Source organism: Grammomys surdaster, unplaced genomic scaffold (assembly GCF_004785775.1).
Source record: "Grammomys surdaster isolate TR1022 unplaced genomic scaffold, NIH_TR_1.0 129, whole genome shotgun sequence".
Classification (NCBI taxonomy): Eukaryota; Metazoa; Chordata; class Mammalia; order Rodentia; family Muridae; genus Grammomys; species Grammomys surdaster.
The window spans coordinates 17667072-17686436 of NW_021604587.1; the positions used below are offsets into that span (position 1 = coordinate 17667072).

The 19365-nt window shown below is 42.5% G+C and overlaps 1 protein-coding gene across 1 annotated transcript in view; it reads right to left on the reverse strand.

Moving 5' to 3' along the window:
- Ptpra (protein tyrosine phosphatase receptor type A) overlaps positions 1–13722 on the reverse strand; it is a 106185-nt gene extending 92463 nt beyond the window's left edge. The window contains exon 1 of the mRNA XM_028754378.1: positions 13442–13722. The gene's annotated coding sequence lies outside the window, so the exon portion shown is untranslated. The remainder of the gene's footprint in view (positions 1–13441) is intronic.
- Between the last annotated feature and the right edge of the window lie 5643 nt (positions 13723–19365).

The window sequence follows — 19365 nt, forward strand, 5'->3', positions numbered from 1 at the left end:
TATGTATCACAAAACTGTAGACCATGAAGTTCCTTCTGAGACCAATAGTTAACCTATATGTTATGTGGATTATCATACAAGTACATGGACTACCACACAATTTGATAAAATAACCTGACAGAAAAAAAGCGCAGGGTACTTGAGACATGGCTCAGTGCTGCTGCTCTCCCTGAGTTCTTTGGTTCCCAGCATCCACATAGTGGCTCAACAATCCTCTGTAAATCCAGTTCCAGGGTCTCAATGCCCTCTTCTCAGCTCTGTGGGAACCAGGCACACATGTGATACGCATACATCCATGCAAGCAAAATATTCATAAGCATAAAATAAACAAAACATAAAAAAAAGAAAAGAAACAGAACACAGGACCAATGTTGAGGTCAAACTTCTACAACTCTAATTAACCGTAGACTACGGTTGTAGAAATTTTACAGTTTCCGTCACTTAAAAGGGTATTTGAGTTAGGCCCACCAAAATAATTAAAAATAATTCCATCTTAACACCATATCTGCAGACATTTACAGTTACGCTTTTCAGTCTTGGTGCCTGACTCTGTATTATGCTAGACAGTTATGTTAGTGTGCTAACAGACAGTAAATACTACTTCTTCTCTGGGAAGAACTCATCTTTCACTGAAACTGTGTAGTACCAACTGATTGTACAGAGCTGTTATAACGGCTTGATCTCTGCAGTCAGCAATATTGTAGCAGATCTCATATTATGTGTTCTTACTACAGAAATAAAAGTCAAAAAATAAAAGTGACACACAAGAACAATTTTGCAGGTGATGGACATGTCTTTTACAATCTTCACATACCAAACCTCATCCAGTCGCACACATTTAACATACAATTTCATGCATACCATTATAACTCATATGCTGGTTTTTGTCACCTGATATAAACTGGATTCACCTGGCAAACAGGGAACCTCAACTGAGAAACTGCCTCTATCAGACTAGCCTGTGGGCATGTCTGTGAGATATTTTCTTGACTAATGACTCATCTGCAAGAGCCCAGCCACTGTGGGAACTGCCACCCCTGGACAGGTGACACTAGGTTATCCAAGAAAGGAAGCTGGCCAAGCCATGGAAAGCCAGCCAGAAAGCAGCATTCCTCCATAGCCTCTGCTTCACTTCCTGTCTCTAGGTTCCTGCCTGAGTTATTTTCTTGGCTTCCCTCAGCAATGGACTATATTGTGCACATGTAAGCTAAGTAAAGCCTTTCCTCTCCAAGTTTTGGCCAGAATGTTTTATCACTGAAACAGAAACCAACCTCACTAAAACTGCTTAAAAATAAGAATGAAAAACAAACTGAATAAAAAAAAAAGAAGACTTTTAGACTTAAACCACGGATTACTTATGATTAGATGAAGAAACCAGAAAGATCTCTTCAGTAGCATGCAATCGAGAATTTGGAACAAGGAAAGAATAGTGAGAGACTGTGTAGGTCATAGCTAGCTGCAGACTGATGTAAGGAACATACAGACATGAGAAATGGTCCAAAGCAGGCCAATCTGAGAGACAAAACCATAACATGTTAACAATGATATCAATAGCAACATTTAAATTCTGGTGTCATTGATGGGTTGTTCCATTTATCGAGACAGAGATTAGAAAACAGGTCAGTCCTGAGACTGATGCAGGTGTCTGGGAAACACCTCAACGGGGAAAACAAGCAGGTGGTTGTTTATCCACCAGATCTGATCTAAGGATAATCTTTTTTCCCTGTAATTCACAAGAAACATGACGCCATAGACATACTCATGTCCTTCCAAGAATGTGTATGGTAAACACAAGGCTGGTGATGGACTCTGGGAAGCCCAAGAGTAGTCAAAGAAAATGGCCTGAGGGAAATGAGGAGAGACTAGAGAGGTAAAGATAAACAGGCCAGTGTGCCGTGTAGGAGAAGCTTGTTCAGGATGCAGCCGATTTAACTTACTAATTTACCCAATTCCTTTCCCTTCTTCCCATCCAAGACCTTTCTACATTTCCCTTTGTTAAACCAGGAAGGTAAAGAAGAGAGTTTCTGTGCTCATTCAAGCACACGGCACAACCACTGGGTGCCACATTCAGAACTCTACATAAACAGAGCCACCTTGGGAGTCAAGGTATCCTAGCAGCAGAGCATCCTGTCCCGTCTCTCTCCTCTCAGTCTCAGAACCCCTACTGCTGTACTGATCATGGGCAGGCTTTTCCCTCCAATAACCTTGACTCTTCCAGTTGGTAAAACTATTCTCCAAAGCTGAATGACATTATGACCCAGGGAGACAAGCTGTGAGTGATAAAAAAAAAAAAAGTATCAAGGTTACAGCACTAATACTTTTCTAAGTTTCAGCTGTGTGTTCAGACCTAACCAACAAAAAGCACTGGTCTGACAAAACTCGCTCTGCTGCTTTTGCAGGTTTAACTCCTTCCTTACAGTCACAGATTGCTCAACTCTTACGGAGACTAAAGGTGGTTCACTCTAGCAGGGCAAGTGCGGGCTGTGCTTGCCGGACTTGAATGTATAAATAAATGAACGTATTTTAAACAACTTGGGAAGTTCAGTTCAGTGACTAAGTGAATTGGAAGAATTTCATCTGTGAAATTTTTAACATTTATTTAAGAGAGTGAAGAAAGACAAAATATGGAAAAAGAATGAAAGGTTTCCTATTTCTATACAAAGTTACTGCTTAGAACTACCATTAAATAAGACTTAAAAAAAAAAAACCTTGATTTTATTGCCATTTTTCTAAGTTAATTTACAGCCTTCCATACACAAAAGCCCCTCCTAGCATCCAATCCACACAAAACTGGCTGCTCTAACCACTGCCGGTTCCACAAGAACTCCCTCAAAGCCTAACTTCTGAAAACTAAATATGAATGATGGCAAGCAACCTGCAGGACAGCAGACCCACCTGTCTGCCTCCCTAGTGCCAGGGCTGCCAGTGCCACCATGCCTGCCTGGCTCTTCCACCTAGATTTAGGAAGACGGAAGTGAGGTCTCGATGCTGGCCCAGCAAGGGCTTTGCTGACTGAGCTTTCTTCACAGACTCCTAAGGATGCTTTTGCAAAGGGGAAGCTGGAGGCTGGGGAAAAGAGAACTATCCTTTACTCTAATTCTCTACATATTTTATTATAAGTATTAATTATTTAAACATGTATAACTTTAAAATGCAAAAATTTTTGTAAAAACAGTACCAAACCCATATGTTCCTTTTGTTTTGAATGTGCTACTCACTTTAGTCACTCACTTGTGACAACTACTACCAGCAGGCAAAACTGTAGCTCTGAGTGCTTGTTACAGAAACTAATGCATCTTCTTGAACCCACAGACTAGAAGCAAGATCTCAGGCCACAAACACCTTGGCCCGCTTCTCAGCTATGAGGCTTTCAGACTTGAGGACTCAAGAGACCCTCTCTAGCTAACACTGAGACTCGGGATAGAGAAGCTCTAGCTGGGAGCCATTGTGAACTCAGGACTTGCTACAAATTGAGATGGCCCAGCCAAGAGGAGGGAACACTGAAGGGTAGCCATGGCACAGGCACAGCAGAGACAAAGGTGCCAAGTTACTGATAGGTCTCATTCCTCGCCAAGTGGGAGAAATGTATGTATCACCAGAGGTACATCAAGAACGAGGGGAACAGAAGCATCCATGTAGAAAGCCCCTTAGAACATCGGAAGTCCTGAGACTGCCCCATCAATCCAGCAACAGTACTTGGAAGGCATTTTCTTAACTGACTTATCAGCCAATCAGTTCATGTTTGGAAACCACACGCACAGTTCCTAACAGCTGGATTTCAACTTCTTCCTTTACACAGAAGCTCCACTCACCAATAATGCTCTTCCAAAGTCCTAAACCTGGATCTATTTGTATTTGGTTGGTTTTTGTCTTTTGAGACAATTTCTCTGTGTAGTCCTGGTAGTCCTGGAACTTGCTCTGTAGACCAGGCTGGCCTTAAACTCACAGAGTTCCACCTTCCACTGTTTCCCAAGTACTGGGATTAAAGGACTACCACCAGCCCCCAAATCTGGAACTATTAACACTTTTTCTGCTTAGTAATATTTGTCGATGTGTCCCAACTGCATCACCATGCCTTCACACTAAATCAGTTCCAAATATAATTGCCAGCTCCAGGGGATCTGATGCCCTGGGGATCTGACACCCTATTCTGGCCTCTGCAGGCATGCAGGGGGTGTAGAAGCAAACATGCAGGCAAAATATACAACCACATAAAATTTAAAAAAATTTAAATATATTTTTCATGTGACCCTCCAGGATGTAAAGTGTTTGCTATGCAAGCCTGATACCCCAAGTTCAGCTCCAGAACCCATATAAAGAAAGGAGTTTACCCCACATAGTTGTTTGACGTGTGCTGTGGCATGTGTACCTCTCTTCACACTTACATCATATAAAAACACACTCAACAATAACATAAAGATAGTGGTTTATGAAATTAAAAAAATTTTCATTTTTGTTAAAAATGTACCCTCCCTTTTTCTCTCCTTTCCTTGTTGGTACTGAACCCAAGACCGTGGGTACACGAGCACTCTACTGCTAAACTATACTGCCATCCTTTTAAAGCTCACTCTAGTATTCCATAGCAAAGCAGTGCAGAAGTCTGATTTCCAGTCAATGCTTGGTTATGATGGGCAACGTAAACACGCTTTCCAAAGGGAAGGAGCCCTGTGGTATGGCATCTTCTTACCATTCAGTAACAGAAACATTCTGCTCTAAATAAAAAGCTGGATACAGAGTTGAGGAAGTGGTGTGGTGAGTACAGTGTTTGCTACAGAACACATTAGCTGTAAGGACCTGAGCCTGGTGTCTATGTAAAAGGGCTTAGTGTCATGTGTCTGCAATTCCAGCACTGAGAAGGCAGAGACAGATGGATGCTTGCAGCTCACTGGCTGGCTAGCCTAGCTGAATCTGTGAACTCCAGGTTTACTGTGAGACCATTAAAAAATGATTTAGAGTGCAGAAGACACCCAACGTTGGCTTCTGAACACCTATATGTGCACAACACCACATATACCCCTCCCTACACACATTTGGGTATGGTGATTCATACATGCAATCTAAGCACTCAGGAGACTGGGGTGGGAAAATTGTGAGGTCAAGACCAGCCTGGACTACATACCTAAACCCCATCTCATATCCTCCCTGCCCTAAAAAATAACAGAACCCCAGAACCACAAAAATAAATTAATTGGCCTAGTAAATGTCCATCTTCTCTGATGCACTCACTCTTAACAACTAGTTAGAAGATGTCACTTGTTACCAAACGGGTTTGAAATCTATTAAAACTCTTCATTTGGACTACTATCTGCCAGTACCTGACAGGCAAGCGTGAGGACCTCAGTCTGATTTCCAGAGACCATTAAAAAGGTGGTGTGTGTGCATTTATGATCTCAGTAATGGGAGGCTGAGACAGGAAAATCCTGGGAGTTTGCTGGCCAGCCTGACTGGACTACAGTGAAAGATTCTGTCCCAAAAAACAAACAAACAAACAAACAAAAAACAAAACTAAAAAAAAGAAAGAAAAATTAAAAGCAAGGTGTGGTGTGTGTGTGTGTGTGTGTGTGTGTGTGTGTGTGTGTGTGTTGAGAGTGTGGAGAAATGGCTCAGCGGTTAAAGCTACATATTACTCCTGCAGGCAATTAAAGTTCAGTTTGGAATAGCCACATCAGTTGGCTCACAACAGCATATAAATCCATGTCCGGGGGAACCAATACCCTCTTCTGGCCTCCTTAGGTACCTGTACTCAACATGTACATATCCCCCCCACCCAACACACACACACACGCCTGGGCATGGGTATATACACACACAATCCCAAATATAAAATACAATCTTTTAAAGTTACCAAGGTGAGGAGTTGTGAGAGTGCACCAGGTAAAAGTGCTTGCTGCCAAGCCTGACTGAGCTGGATCCTCAGGACTCACACGGTGGAACAAAGAGCCAACTCCCTCTAGTTGTCCTTTCGCCTCCGCCCACATGCCATGGCACATGAGTGTGCACATATAAAATAAGTAAATGCACAATAAAAAATTATTTTAAAAAGGTGTCTGACACCCGAGGAACAACCCCCAAGCTGATGACTAGCCTCCACAGATGCGTGCACATACACATGTGCCTACAGGAACAAACACACTGAACAAACCCTTTTATGCCTATTATCCAGTTTTAATAATTACTAACATATGGCAATTCTTTGCTCATCTATAACCATTCAGATACACTGAATATTGTAAAGCAACTTCCAAACATATTGCTTCATCCCTAAGACTTCAGCTTTCATCTCTAAGACAGAAAATCTTTTAGAATATAACAATACTATTATCATATGTAAAAAAATTTAAATCCCTTAAAAATCATCTACTTTTTGAAGGCTATACGAGTTATTTCTAATGGCCTCAAAAATACCTTTTTACAAGGGTATAAATAAGGTCTACACATTACACTTAGCTGGTATCTAATCTTTTAAGTATGTAGACGTTCTTCTCCTTTTCTCCTGACATACATCTGAAGTCACCGGGCTTGCTTTGCTCTATAGTATTTCTCATATCATAGTTAGTAACACTCTTCAAACTGTTACACCTCGAAGCTTAGTTATTTAATTTGTGGAGGAGGAAACAAGAATATTCATGAATGATGCCATGCTCTTCCTAGCCTGTTGTGCACAGAAGTAAGGATTTAGTTATGCCAAATTTAGAGCTGGTATGGTTTATCTTAAGATTGTCAGTCTGACCCCTCATTCTAAAGTCCCTTAAGTGGTTTTAACTGTTACTGATAATTAATGTACAGGACTTTTATTTCACTAGGTCACCACATAGAAACTTTATTTTAAAGAAACAGATGTAAAGCATTTTTATCAGATTATAAAATCCTGTTTACAAGTTCCTCAAGTGTAAAATGATGAGAATTTCTTTAAAAGATGAAACAAAACCACAATGTATTCTTAGTCTGTAAATCAAACCATAAATCAAACTATTTCATACCCACTGAGACGGTTAAAGCTGAAAGCTAAAGGGAGTAAGCACTGACAAAGATGTGGAGATACAGACATTCTCAGGCAGCACAGGAGTGTCATACCAGGGAGGCATGGACCTGGGAAATAGTTGCACAGGCCTTGGCAAACTAAACACAGAGGTGAGTGTCAGGCTTAGCAACTCTGCTGTTAGACCCATATATCCAATAAATTATATCCACAAAACCCTTCAACAGTGGGAAAGGTCCTTGCAAATCATACACCTAATAAAAGAACATATTGAGAATGCATAGGAACTCAATAATAAAAGAAATCATGTTTCTAAAAATGAACAAAGATTGAAGAGACTTTTTTTTCAAGTAACATATACTAATAGCTAATAAGCACACAGAAAGACAATCAATACCCCCTACCTTTGGTTTTTTTTGAGACAGGGTTTCTTCTCTTTGTAGTCTTGGCTGTCCTTTCTTTTTTAAAATATTAATCGTTTGTATTCCTAACACAGCTTTCCCTCCCTTTTCTCCTCCCAGTCTCTTCCTCTCACCATACCTCTCCTCACATCACCCATATACCCCTCCTCCCCTTCTCCCCTGAAAAGGGTAGGCCTCCCATGGATATCAAACAGCTTATCCGTCCTCTCTAACATCAGATGGCTCTTAACTGCCCAAAACTCCAGGGATCCATTTTCTGGCTTCTGTCAGCACCTGCATTCATTTGCACATACCTATACACAGACACAAATGTATAACTTAAAAATGAAAACAAAGTAACTTTAAAAGCAGTTACTTCCTCATTCATTACTCTAGGGGCTAGAGAGACAGCTCTACAGGGAAGAACACTCTATGCTCTTGTGGAGAACCTAGGCTCAGTTCCCAGCACTCATACCAGGTTGCTCACAACAGCCAGGAACTCTAGTTCCACAGCACCAGCTCTCAACTTGTGCGTCTCCCACATCACATATTTATGTAATGATCATAACAGTAGCAAACTTACAGTTATGAAGTAACAACAACATACTTTTGGGCCGGGGGTGACCACAACATGAGGAACTGAATGAACAGATCACAACATTAGGAAGGTTGAGAACTGCTGCTATAGAGGCTCTAACAGGCTCTCATGGCCATGGCCACTTCAAGTACCTACATGAATACACTGAACAAACAGAGAGTAGGCGCACATACACACACATACAATAATAAAAAAATAATAAATGAAAAAGATAGCCACCTTACTTTAAGATATTGGCCAGACATTTTTTTCTAATATTTTTGTTAGGCAGCAAAAAGTTGGCTAATTGTAGTCCAGGCTAGCCTCGTTCAATACTCTTTTCTCAATCTCTGAGGGCTCTGTGTGGGCATTATAGCTATGTACTACTAAGCCTCACAAAAACTGGCATTAAAATAGACATATATAAATATATTTAATACACACACACACCTACATGGTTGTCAACTTGACTACATCTGGAATTAACTAAAACCCAGGTGGCTGGGTACACCTGTAAGGAACTTCTTAACAAAGTCATCTGAAGTAGGGAGATCCACCTTTAATCTGGGCCACACCTTCTGCTGGCAGCCTATGTAAAGGACTTGGAAGATGGATGCTTTCACTCTGCCTGATGCTCTCTCTCTCACTAGCAAGTCTGTTCCCTCACTGGCACTGGAGCTTTACTACTTTGGAATTCTGGCACATACTGAAGACAAGCTGAAGACATTCAGCCTTATGGACAGAACACCTACTGGACTCTTGGACCTTCTGTTGGTAGACAGCCATTGTTGGACTAGCTGGACCACAGCCTCTAAGCCATTCTAATAAACCGTGTGTGTGTGTGTGTGTGTGTGTGTGTGTGTGTGTGTGTGTGTAAACAGAGAGATTCATTCTGTAAGTTCTGTTCCTCTAGAGAACTCTGACTAATACACAGGTCATCAACAACACTATCACAAGATAAGAAGCAAATGGTAACCTGACTTGTTTGCCCACAGGGGGACAAGGAATGGAGTCTCTTCTCTGTGTACATGTATGTGTGGAAGTATAAAACTACACATATGGCTGTGCATATGGAGGCCAGAGGACACCTGAAAGTGTCATTTCTTAGGAGTCAGCCACCTTGTGTTTATTTAATTTTAAAAGATATTGTGTGCATGTGCATATGTCCACTCAACAGAAGCCAGAAGGTGTCCAATCCCCTGGAGGTGGAGTTCCAGGCAACTGAGAACTGACAGATGTGGACACTGATAACCGAATTCTGGTTCTCTACAAGAACAGTGCTCACTCTTGATTTCTTAACATTTTATTTTTATTATTTTTAATTGCATGTGTGGACATCACTGCAGGTGCCCTTGGAAGAGAGATGCCAGAGCCGCTGGAGCTGCAGTTACATAGGTGGCTGATTCAACTTATGTGGGTGCTAAAGACTAACTCTGGCCTTCCACAAGAGCACTCAGAGCTCTTAACCACTGAGCCACCTCTCTAGCTCCTGTACACACACATATATTTGTTTGTTTGTTTTTGAGTTTTTTTGGGGGGTGGTTTCAAGACAGGGTTTCTCTGTAGCCCTGGCTGTCCTGGAACTCACTCTGTAGACCAGGCTGGCCTCAAACTCAGAACTCTTCCTGCCTCTGCCTCCCAAGTGCTAGGATTAAAGGCATGCGCCACCACCGCCTGGCCATATTTTTTAATAAATAAAAATAAAGGATTTGTCTTTACTGTGACAGTAATGCTAGAATGGCAAGAAACAGTGATAGTACTGCAAATTAGCTCAACTTCATCACTAAAATAATCCTGACTCAGCAGGCCCTCTTGAGGGGTAAACGATTTTATCAGACAATAAAATCATCCAAAAGTAACTGTAAAAAGAAAAGAAAGAATAAAACAGACTTCACAAACTAAATGGAATAATACATCTTAAACAAGACACAAAATGAGTAAATATCACTTTATATATTAAAATTTCAGAATATATGTACTGACTACAAATAACATCAATGTCAGTACACTGATGCAAATGAATGTGAATTGAGAAAATATAGTTTTATTGAGTAGATTCTCTTGTCAGTTTGCTGCTTGGTTTTATTAAGTCTGTGTTTCACTACTGCTATTTTTGCACCCGGGACCAAAGGGAAAAAAAATTCTTCCGTTTTGAGATTTGGAACACTTACTAGTTCCTGTACCAAAGGAAAAAGACAAGATTCTATATTTGGCCAGCTTCCTGCTTGAAACTCAAGCCTGCATCTCATTTCCCCACATAAAGATGGTAAAGGTAATGCAACAAAGTTTACACACTGATGGTGTCTGTGGTCATCCAGGAATGGTACTAGGCAAACACCAAACACCAGAACTGCAGAAAGTAAACCACCATCATCAAGTTCTGATCTCCTTACACAAATCATATGACTCCTTCTGAGCTAGGCTGGAGTGAGGGAGGGAAACAGGCATAGGACTGTTGGAAAAGCTTGGCAGGGAATTCTGCTGGATACTGAGCCACACTTTAGGGGAGAAAACAAATGAGCACTACCTCAAAGAGGCGGCAACTTGTTGGTATGTTTGAAAATAAAAATATGCACAGGACTTTTGATCAGGTAGTTCCATTTCTTAAAATACATTTTTGAGATAATTGTACCTATGAACATATAACAAAGTATCTAAAAGAATGTTCATTGTATTCTTATAAGAGAAAAACCTAGAAACAAAATTTAAAGACTAGTTACAAATACATATAATAGTCCTATGTAAAGATTAAAAACAGCTTATTTTACAGTTGTATAACAAAGTAAGAAATGTCAATGGTTATTCTTCCAGAAGACCTTGGCTCATCCTCTGCACCCACATGGCAGATCATAGTGGTCTATGATTCCAATTCCAGTGTCTCCAACAACTGTTCTGGCCTCCAAAGGCACCAGGCACACAAGCCACACACAGACATACATGCAGGTTAAAAAAAAAACATACTTTTTTTTAATTAAAAATTTTTAAAGAAAGGTCAACACAAAAAATAAGCAATACTTTATGCCAATATGGAATGATTTTCTAAACATGTGCTCATTTAAAGAGTAAGGTGTGACTGGTATAGCCACAGAGGGAGGAGAAGATGTTTATAAAGGAGGAGGGTTTATAAAAGAACAAAGATGCCAGCAACTCCAGCCATCCTTAGGAAGGTGTTAGGAGATAAGAGGATAGATTTTCTTTCTTTACATTTCCTTTGACTGATAGAATTTTCATCTCTGATGTTTTGTCTTTTCCCAAACTGAGAAAGAATCTCTCTCACAAGGAATAATCATCCTTTGGGTCTAAAAGAATGTGATTCTATTTTTGTGGGTCTGGGCCACTGCCTCCTAAACTGCACAGGTATCAATGAGCATGTGGCTCCATAAGGCCTCCAAACGACCCTAACACAACAATAGAAGCCTTCACTCTGATCTAATCCTACCTTGTTCTGTCCCTCTAGGACAGCTATACTTCTTCCCAGTTTCCTAAGACAGAGTTTTCCTCCTCCCAGATGGCTTGTGTTGTCTCTCTCTCCCCTAACGTCCAGATGTCTCCTTTAGGATCTCAAGATCTCCTCCAAGGAAAGCCCTTCTAGACTACCCAGGCTGAGCCTCTAGAAACACTGTCAGGATTTAGATTCTGACTAGTCTCCCATGTACTCAGTCAACTTCAGGTCTGCAGAGTAGGAATGAGTATAATTACTGAAAAGATTAAACAAGATAATTCATGTAAGGCATGTATTATATAGCCTGTCACAGGCACACAGAAAATGGCAATTATTATTACTCTACTAGCACCTATGATGTAACTGTTTATATCCACCTGTCCCTCATTGGTCTGTAATCTTCTCAAAGATAAGAATATGACTTTCTCACTTTCATTTTGCATCTCAAGTACTGTGCCTGGCAAATAGGTGGTATATGAATGCACTGAACCAAGGGGTTTGCTTTTCTGGTTCTATATTCACCCACATACTAAATCAGTGGCTAAAAGGTACCCAGTCAATAGTCTCCTGGATCCCACCATGTGTCAGGCCACTGGGGCAGAGAGAGGAAAAAAGTAACTGAGGAGTTGTTGGCCTTTCAAAGGACAGTCAGGCAGATGAGAAGCCAGTAAGATGTAAAGCCTACCAGTTTCTCCCTGACGACTATGTATGGGTGCTGGGTGTGATGGACATGGAGACATAGGGAATCAGAGTATGCAAGTCCTGGATGGGCAGCCCACACTCCAAACAGGCTGCCAGGAAAAGACTAGTCAACATTTCTCTTGAGAAGTGGCTGAGGACCGTCAAGATAACCAGGACGAATTCTAACAGGGAAGTCTTAAACAGGACACAGCCTTGTCCCCAAGAAGCTTCTCAAACAAAGAATTATAAAGGAAGGCCTAGGACCTGACAAGAAAAGGTGAGAAGAAAGGGAGACTCAGAAAACAAAAACCTCCCAAAATATGAAGGGGGCGGCCAAGCAGCTCTGAATGGCTAAACACAGGGTCGAAGGGAAAGGACAATGAGAGGACTGAGGTAACCATCAAAGATTACATTCAGGCAAGACTGTCAAGAGCCTTGTAGGAAATAGTAAGACATGTGGGTTTTCTTCCATCTTGTGGAGGAAGGAAAGTAAGGGAGTTTTTAAGCGCACAAATGACAATGTCTGATCTACGTTTTTGAAAGGAGTCTCCAGACAGAAAGATGTTCAACCTGTCCCAGTCTATCCTCATCCACCATCTTTTGGTTCTCTGGCTGCTTCAAGAGTTAGCAGGTAACAAGTGGTGCCATATCCGGGGACATGAAGCTGGTTTTCAACAGGGATTCCTTATCCTAGCCTAGGGCTTCGGCAGGTATCACACTAAGAGGGTCTGGAACATTTTTTTCTTGTCGTATAAACATCATCACTGACAACAATAAAAATCCTAATATATCAGGATCATCTCTGCGTCTGTAGTTGTTATTTTTAGGAAATATTAGGGGTTTAACTCCCCCCTCCCGCCCGTGGCAATTTTTAAGAATTACTGAAAGTAAACAGAGGAGATGTGCGTTCCCAAATGGCTGGTTTTGAATTCTGGGTAGCTTAAGTCCATATTTTCCTTCTTAAGCATATACAACAGTTGGGAATGGGTGGCAGAGAGGGGCCTAGGAGTAGGACCAGGAAGGGTTTTTAAGGGGAGGGTGGGGGGTGGAATGGTCACTGCGTGAGCCACCTTTCTCCTTCCATTAAATGGACCTGAGCAAATATCATTTTCGCCGCTCAAAGTTTTTTCTTTCAGAATGAACTACGGCAGCGCCCTGGCCCGGGCCCGAGGAGGACGTCCGCAAAGTTCCAGCCTGTCTGTGTCCCGCACGTTTCCGGGACCCCCTCCCCCTGTCCACGGTGCCAGGATGCACAAGCCGGAGTCGCTCCTCCAGGACAGGATCCGAGGACCGCTCCCACGCGCGGCCGGGCCACCCCACCTTCCCGAGCCCTCCCGACGGCGGCAGGCGCGAACGCTTACCGAGCCCGGCGCTGGGCGGGACCGCGGGGGACGCGCACGGCAGCTCCGCCTCAGCACCGCGGCGGCGTCTCGGCCCGCCGCTCCCCTCAGGGCCGCCGCCCGGTCCGCTGCTCGAAGCCCCGCGGCGGCGGCGGCGGCCTCGCCTCCATGTCGAGGAGAAGCGGCAGAGAGTGGACTGGGCAGGAGGCTGCGATGGCGGCGTGGTCCAGGGGTCTGTGCAAGATGCCCCCGCGAGTCCCTGTCAGCGCCTCACTCGCCGCAGCCTCACTCCCGACGCGGCCTGGGCTGTAAGGCGCTTCGTCATTGGCCGTTGAGAGGCGGGCGCTGGTTCGCTGACGCCAAGCGGGCGTCTCCGCCTCCGCCGGCCCCACCCCTGCGCGCCCCGCGGCGCCGCGGAGTTCCCTGGGCGCACTGAGGGTCTCCCGGTAACAGGATAAGACGCTCCCCATCCTCCCCTGGCACCACCTAATCACAGTCCTAGGCCCCTGGGCATGGGCTTTTTTCCTGGTTTACAGATGAGAAAACTGACACCAGGCACAAGCCACACCAACTGGTGAACTCAGGCACAGGAAAGCCATCTCCATCCTTCTCCAAATGTGATCCTCATCGGACACACACACACACACACACACGGCGCACACGCACGCGCGCGCAGCTTGTTGTAAAGTACTTAAAGGACGAAGGATGTAATTGCGACAAGGGAGGAATTTGCCAATAAACCAGCCCACATCATCCCCACCCGAACCCCAGGGAAATCTCTCTTGCTTTCCAGATGTGCACGCTGGGCCTGATTCTCTAGAGCTGGGTGGAAGCACAACACTTGGCGCTCTCCAGCAGGGGAGATGTTTCTTGATATATGCATGGTGGTCAAGACGGGAAGATTGAAAGCGCTGTGAGACCAGGGGCTGGGACACTGTTCTCTAGGCATCGGTCCCTCATCTAGCTTCTCAGAGCCATATGTCGGTGTTTCGGGAGGTAGCAGTCCTCGGTTTAGAGCACTTTGGATGCTGCAAGACCTGGGTTTCCAGGCCAAGTTAGAACTCTATGCAAACACCCTTCCTGTATTTGTTGAATAAGTGTTAGCAGACCACAGCCAGTACCTGCAATGTGCATTGAAACGGACCTTCTTTAAACTTCCTCCCTCTGAGTAGTAAAAACCTCTCCTTGAGTAAGATTTGTGACTCTCTATCTCCCTCAGTAGAGCTATGCCAGAGACAGTCTACAAGACCTCTATCCAGTCTCCTAAATGTCAGACTCCAGCCAATGAGATCTGCACCTCCTACAAGTTCAAGAAGCCCATTTCCTAGGAAGTACAAAGTCTATCAGGTATGCAAATACACAGCAAATTGAAAAGTGGCCAAATGAAAAGTCGAGTCTCGCACTAGAACTCAATGCATTAAAAAACAAGACCAACACACACACACACCACACACAAGTTGAAAAATACTGGTTCTTGGCTAGGAAACCAGTCTCATGGCTTTAGAGCAAACCCTACCAGTGAAATTTTTATTATCTATAGTTAACCTACATTGTTCATTTCTCTCCCTATTTTATTTGAATTTACAGTATAAAAGGGTTTTCATACTAATATTTGGTAATACAAATAAAATAAATAGAGTAAGTAGTTGCCCATGAGGACACTGCCAAATTTAACCACACTTGCGAAAGTTTGCAGTCGGGTGTGGCAGACAGAGCTCTGGGTTTCCAGGCCTCTCATGATGGATGACCTAAACCCACCTGACTCCTCCTGGGACCTTCCAGGTACATGCAGTCTGGCAAAGTAACCCACTCTCAAAAAACTGCAAGTTTCTTTTCTCTATATAATATTTGGGCAGTGTGATACTTGTGAAAGGGTGACACAGAACTTCAAACCAAGGTTCTTAAATGGCCTGCCCTAGATAGAGACCTGGGAAGGGAGGGTCAGTATAGACAACTACACAGTTTTTATAAGAAGAGTCTCACTCATTCTTAGCTGCTTCCCTGGTGAAACTGGCCTAGCTTTTGTCCTGCTTGACTCCTGGTCCTTTTCAGAGTTCCCTACCCCATTAGAACAATCAAGAGCTGTTTTGGAAGAAAAAAAATTAAAAAAGGAACCAACGGAAAGATAAGTGGGAGTCCCCCTGTTCTCTATTGCATTGGCTCCTGTAGGTAAGAATTGGAATAGCAGGGCTGAAGGATAGGATTAAAGGAAGCCCGCCCGTTTCTCTACGAAAGTCAAATTCACTTCCCCTCTCTGCCAACCTTTCTCTGTCTAGTAAATGAAACAGAGTTGTTCTCTATATTCTGAATGCAGATCATGCACTGGACACCTCTGAGAGTAAGTCAAAGAGGTCAGCTTTCAGGAGCAAGCATTCAGGGATGTACGTGGATAATAAACTAACAAGCATGTTCACTAAAGTGCTAAGGTGAAAATAGAGCCAGGAAATAGGAAAATTGAAATAAATGAAAACCAAGCACCTTCCCAGGCTACTGCTCATCTCCTGAGGGTCATTTGCTTGAAGTTTTGTAACTAAGATCGACCAGGCGGGCTCTCTGACCTCATACACCCTACGGACACCATGGTTTACTTAATCTAGAAGCACTTGCACACTTGGTCCCAAGCTTAAATCCTAACCCAAACCATTAGCTAGGACTTGATCCCATCCCAGACCACTGACACAGTCCTGCTTGTACAATTCTCAAGGAGGAAGATATTTTATATTAATTTCAGTTAAGCAAATAAGAATTTGAAACAACAAAAAAGCTCTGTTTGGCTTTTATTTTGTAGGGATGAAGACCTTGGAGGCTCACACATGCTTGGCAAGTATTCTGTTTTAGTTAGTCCCCAAGAACCCAATCCTAATTTTTAGATATGAATATTTACAAGTGAAAACCTACACTTGTGAAAACTCAGTAAATGTGCCCTTTAAGATCTATGAATTCCCTGGAATGGGTAAGTAGATACAAAGTCTTATCTTCAACCAAGAAGCTATTTGCAATTGATTAGTGCTGAAAAAGGGAAAATTAGTTCTCTTAATTGAAGTGTCACTGGGTATAATCAACCACACTCCATTTTTGTTTCTTTGTTTGTTTGTATGTGTGTGTTACTAGTTTTTTAAAGTTTGTTTCTATTTTTCATTTTTGCTTCTGTTTCCCCCTCTCCCCACAACCAGTGAGGGAGAGAAAGAAAGAACATGAAGTTGGATGGGTAGGAGGTTGGGAGAATGGGGAAGGAGGTGGGGAAGGGGAAACAGGATCAAAATACAGTGTATGAAAAATATTTCTAAGAAAAAAACAAAGAAGAAAAAGATTTATGCATTTCATTATTTTATTATTTCATTGCACGAAAGGAAAATTGCTGTAAATAACTCTGTAGTTTATGTGCTAGCTAATTTAATGTCAACTTGATACAAGCTAGACTCTTCTGAAAGGAGGGAACCTCAACTGAGAACTCCTCCATAAGACCTGGCTATAGAACTCTTTCTTAATTTGTGATAGTGGAGAGCACAGCTCATTGTGGGTGGTGCCATCCCTGCACTGGTGGTCCTGAGTTTTATAAGAAAGCAGGCCAAGCAAGCCATGATGAGCAAGCCAGTAAGTAGCAGCATCTAGAACCTCTGCATCGACTCCTGCCTCCCAGGTTCCTGCCCTGACTTTTAGTGATAAGCAGTGATGTGGAAGAATAAGCTAAATAAATCCTTTCCTCCCCAAGTTGCTTTTAGTCATAGTGTTTTACCACAGCAATAGAAACTTTAACTAGGACAGTTAAGTCAGTTTATGAAATGAATTTTCAAATATTTAGGGACAATTATCCTGATGTCTGTAATGTGTTCTTTGTGTTACTAAGACAGGGTCTTGCCCAGGCTGGACTTGGAAGGTCTCTCTCTTTTCTTTTTTGTTTTTTGTTTTTGTTGTTGTTTTTTGCTTTTTGCTTTTTGTTTTTTGTTTTGAGACAGGATCTCACTATGTAGCCCTTGGCTAACCTGGAACTCAGAATCCAGAGATCTGCCTACCCTGCCTCCTGAGTGCTGGGATTAGAGCCATGTGCCACTATGCTTGGCAAACTCTTTTACGATGTGTGTGTATGTGTAAGAATGTGTGTGTGTGTATAAGAATGTATGTATATGTATATGAGGATACCCTTGGAGACCAGAAGAGGGAACTGGTTCTCCACAGCCTAAGTTAACAGGTGGTAATGATGTTCAGGATGTGAGTTCAGGAATCTGGACCCACTATGACCGATCAATGAATGCTCTTAACTGCTGAGCCATTTCTCTAGTCCCTAGCTTCAAACCCTTGATCCTCCTACTTCAGTCAGAGGCTGACATTACACGTGTGGGCCACCACATCCACCATGGAACTTACTTTGAAATGTACACAAATAATTAATGGATACAGGGACAAATGTATAACTCAGGTATAGTAATGTGCTAATGGAAATCCAAGTGCTGATTACACAGGTATCCAATATAAACATTTTTAAAGTTTGTTTGGGTATTTGACAATCCCATAATAAAATCTTAGAGGTAGGGGCAGAGATGCATGAACTTTACAAAAGTATATAAAATTGTTTTGCTTTTGTTTTGTGGTGCAAAGCATTCAACTTTGGGCTTCAGACACTCTAGTTGACTCTAGTGCTCTCCCACTGTGCTGCACACATTCAAAGCCCTCTGCTTTTAATTTTCAGCCAGTGTCACTATTGATAAGTCTAGCGCTTTATACATGAACTTTTTTCATGAGTTATAATCACTGTAACTACTTGCTGTTGTAATTTCTCCTCTATTTCTATTTCAGGTGTAGTATTTACTGTTTGCATGTTACTATGGGGATGTGGATTTATCATGTACACTCTAAAAGCAATGGACAGTCTTTCTTTCCCAGAAAGAAACTCCTTTTCACTAAGAACTCAAAACGTTGTCAGTAATCTTTTCAAAGGACATCAAAGAGACGCTCAAGCAGTAAGGACCTGTGAGGCTAAGGCCAGGGAGGAAACATGCCCAGTGTTAGCATCCTTTCCCTCCTTGGTGGTGTCTGCTTGTTCCAAAGAGATTAAAACAAACTGACTCCTGAGACAGACCATAATCTTCCCAGAACCTTGTATTCCCCCATCAAGAGGTAAGATAGCGGAGGTAGGAATAGCAGACCTCCTCGACAGTGTGTGGTGGGACACATCAGAATTCAGTGCTGTTTTAGGAAAGGCAGCACAGTTTCTGTCTGGCTACCGGATACACCAGGTTGTAGCCGTTCTCATCCACAACCATAAGGTTGATTTACAAGGCTTCACCAGAAATGAAAATGGACAAGCTCCAGGTGATGTCAGCCCCCAGATATCAAACCACCCTTAGCCTTTGAGCTTTCTTTCCACTGATATTCAGAGCTATGAGCCAGGCATAAACTTTCAGTGCTGAACCCTGTCCACATTCCTGACCCACATAATAAACCATTGTCAGAGCAAGTAGTTGTTTCACAATGAGACCTATTTTCTTGGAGGATTTTCACAAACTTGCACTTACAAATTAGATGGGAATAAAGGAAGCTAAACCTTACTAAGCCCAGAATCTCTCTTGTCTTCTGTTGGGTTTTTTTTGGTTTGGTTTATTTATTTTATGTGAGCTGTGAAGTGGGTGCTAGGAATTGAACCTAAGTCCTCTGGAAGAGCAGTCAGTACTCAAGCTCTGAGCCATCTCTCCAGCTCTCTTGTTTTTTTTTTTTTTTTTTTTTTTTTTTTTTTGAGACAGGGTTTTGATACATAGTCATTGCTGGTTTGGAATCTGTTATATAGCCAAGGCTGGTGGCAGTCCTCCTACTTCTTTCTCCTAAGTACTAGATTTCAGCATTAAACCACCACATCCATCTTTGTTTTGAGACAAGGGCTTACTACATCGTAGCCCATGTTGGCCTTGAATTCACAACAATCTCCTTACCTCAGCCTTCCAAGTACTGGG